The sequence below is a fragment of the Schistocerca americana genome, chromosome 4 (assembly GCF_021461395.2).
Source record: "Schistocerca americana isolate TAMUIC-IGC-003095 chromosome 4, iqSchAmer2.1, whole genome shotgun sequence".
Classification (NCBI taxonomy): domain Eukaryota; kingdom Metazoa; phylum Arthropoda; class Insecta; order Orthoptera; family Acrididae; genus Schistocerca; species Schistocerca americana.
The window spans coordinates 234,216,537-234,219,591 of record NC_060122.1 but is presented as its reverse complement, the minus strand read 5'-3'; the positions used below and the strand labels follow the sequence as shown (position 1 = coordinate 234,219,591).

The 3,055-nt window shown below is 42.6% G+C and overlaps 2 non-coding genes across 2 annotated transcripts; one reads left to right on the top strand and one right to left on the bottom strand.

The window, feature by feature from the left end:
- Positions 1-265: 265 nt before the first annotated feature.
- Trnat-ugu lies at positions 266-340 on the bottom strand. The gene has a single exon. It is a non-coding gene; the product is annotated as a tRNA-Thr (tRNA).
- Positions 341-719: 379 nt separating this feature from the next.
- On the top strand, positions 720-794 carry Trnat-ugu. Its single transcript has one exon. It is a non-coding gene; the product is annotated as a tRNA-Thr (tRNA).
- Positions 795-3,055: the final 2,261 nt, after the last annotated feature.

The following is a 3,055-nucleotide window of genomic DNA, read 5'->3' as shown; positions in this document are numbered from 1 at the left end:
CACACTGTGTTAGACAGCGACAAGTCAGGAAAGGACACTACCTGAAATTACGTTAGTGGCCAGGGCAGGTAACTGGAACACTAACGGCCACAAGGCAGAAAATTCCGCTGGTGCACTTGAATAACCGATAACGGTACTTGCGTCATAAGCTGACGTCATGGCCGCCATCTTGGATAACGGTACTTGAAAAAATGATGACTAACTGACAACCTCAGCTGCTGACAGGTGTTGTTGATATACCTCGATGTGGACAGCTGAAAATGTGTGTCCCGACCGGGACTCGAACCCGGGATCTCCTGCGTACATGACAGACGCTCTATCCATCTGAGCCACCGAGGACACAGATAAATAGCGCGACTGCAGCGACTTATCCCTTGCACGCTTCCTGTGAGACTCACATTCCCAACTGTCCACAATTCTACATATGTATTGTACCTTATAGACATTTGCCCACCCACTCATTACTCGCGCACGCTTTGGCGATTCCCGTAAGAGTTTGGGCAACCTGTGCGCGTTCGCACAGACGAAGGTCAATGGCTGGGTAGCCTTTAACTATATATACGAAGACAATAACTTGTTGTCGAAAGAAGAGTTACTGTTGATGACCGTGGGCAAATGTCTATAAGGTACAATACATATGTAGAATTGTGGACAGTTGGGAATGCGTCTCACGGGAAGCGTGCAAGGGATAAGTCCGTGCAGTCGCGCAATTTATCTGTGTCCTGGGTGGCTCAGATGGATAGAGCGTCTGCCATGTAAGCAGGAGATCCCGGGTTCGAGTCCCGGTCGGGGCACACATTTTCAGCTGTCCACATCGAGGTATATCAACAACACCTGTCAGCAGCTGAGGTTGTCAGTTAGTCATCATTTATTCCAGGGAAAAGCTGCACGGTCATCAACAGTAACTGTTCTTTCGAGAACAAGTTACTGTCTTCGTATATAACGGTACTTGGGCCCACAAGAAGTTCTTCGCACTACTCACAGCCCTATTCACATGGAACATAGATCATCATTGGTGCAAATTCCGGCCGTGAAAACTACACTGAATGAAGTTAACTATTTTTGCGAGGCATGACTGTACCAGTATGTCACTGACAAGACTAAAATTAAATATCCTTTTTTTTACGGTACCATAATGATAAATATTTCATTTATCTATGTTGAAGGACTAGTATGGCTGGCTTGAAAGCGTATACCCACAGGAAAAAGTCGTTAAGATAAATACCGTAATTTCTTCTCAAAACTTTGTCGCCACAGTCTAGCCACGTAAACAGCAGCACGAGAAATCTCAATCTATAACAGCTAAGATTGCGGAAGGAAATACCTCCTTCATACATTGCCTCCTATGAAAAATGTGATTTCCTCTTCGCATTCCAGCGTTTAGCAAGATTTCAAGATTTACGGACGGACCTAAAACTAATGTCGGTCCATAGAAGCCGATACGTGGTTCCTTTTTTTTTTTTTTTTTAATAAGAACATGGAATTTAATTGGAAGTCTGTTGAAGGCCGCTGCGAAATTGAGTTGGAAGAATCCCTGATTAAAATTGATTTCAAGTAATTTAGGGGACGTCCGCCGGCGGAGACATAAAACCGACCTTCCAGCAGGTTCGCCGATGGGATGAAATGGGAGGGTGGGGAAAGGGGTTAGTGGTGGGCAGCAGGTCTATTGCTACAAGTTGCGACGGCGCACTGCCCCACCGCTGTGTATCCGCCGTGCGTCTTTATTAACAGAAGGAGTATATTCCGCGTTCCGCTGTGTCGTTGACGTTCCATACTGCGCGCAGAGGAAAAACGACTATCAAAACAACGACGAAATGCAGCTGGAAGTTCAAGGTATCACAGTCACTCATAAAACCACAAAATAAAGCTGCGAAGCTTTTCTTAAATGTGTTGTAAAGTTTCTTCGTTAGTATTTGCCGCGAATTCATATATTGTTTCTTCTTCTTCTGTTTCTTCTTCTTATCCTCCCTCAACATTTGTCCCATCGCACGTCGGAAGGAAGAGTGGAAGGAAAGCTGTTCGTTATAGCCGGAAGATAAAGACATATTGCACGTGTGTAGCAATGGGCCAAGGTAGTTTTCAAGGAATCACAGAGCTGTGCTCATTTCGCACATTGGGAACTCTAGCGAATAAATATCACGAGACTACTTCAACGCGACTCGCGTTTATCAGCATTAGGCTTAGTGTAAACCCTTTCCTCGAGACTGGTCCCTATTTAATCGCAGCGGAAAATGGTGTACAAGGGAAACAGGCACTCCAAAAATAAATTTATGAACTGTTCTGTGATAAGAGCCCAGAAGAACTTGTTATGGATTATGACGTGGTGACATGCTAAGGCGAATATGTCCAAAATTTAAAAACTGTGAGGTACCGAATGGAATGGTACATACGGGATAAGCTGAATCTTCATACATTACACAGCTTAAGCGAAAAAATATGTGCCATGATAGAGGCCTTGTAATGCCACTTCCTCGGACGAGAAATAAAAATCAAAAATTAGCTCCCAATACCCCAAAGATTTCCCCCCAAGTCCCAAATTCCCAGAAAAGTGAATAAGCGAACGAAGTTCCATTTATCACTATTATTAGGACAATAACAGGTAATTAAATCAGGAATCTAAGACTTGACAATTTAGGAATCTACGAAAGAAAGATTAAATTTCAGTAAAATTAAAATCAAAATCATAATAAATCGTAAAATTAGCATAAATTAACATTCGCAAAGTAGAACCAACGTTCCCAAAGAATACTCCGTGTGAGTACTCTTTGGGAATCGTGAGTAATGACTAAGTATAATTCAAAGCATTGTCACTACGTTACGAGAGTTAGCCGAAGCAGGTCATATATTTGAATGCTCGTACATGTAGGCGCCCTTAGATTGTTTTTGAGATTGAATAATTGCGATCTATTATGACGCAGAAATACGATCTTCTGACTTCAAATGTCACAGTATTAGAATTCGAACGGAGGACTTTTACCTACTAGAATAAAGTGAACTTTTAACTAGATAATTGAACTAAACACTACTTAGACAGTGATTTAGGCAACGAACACTG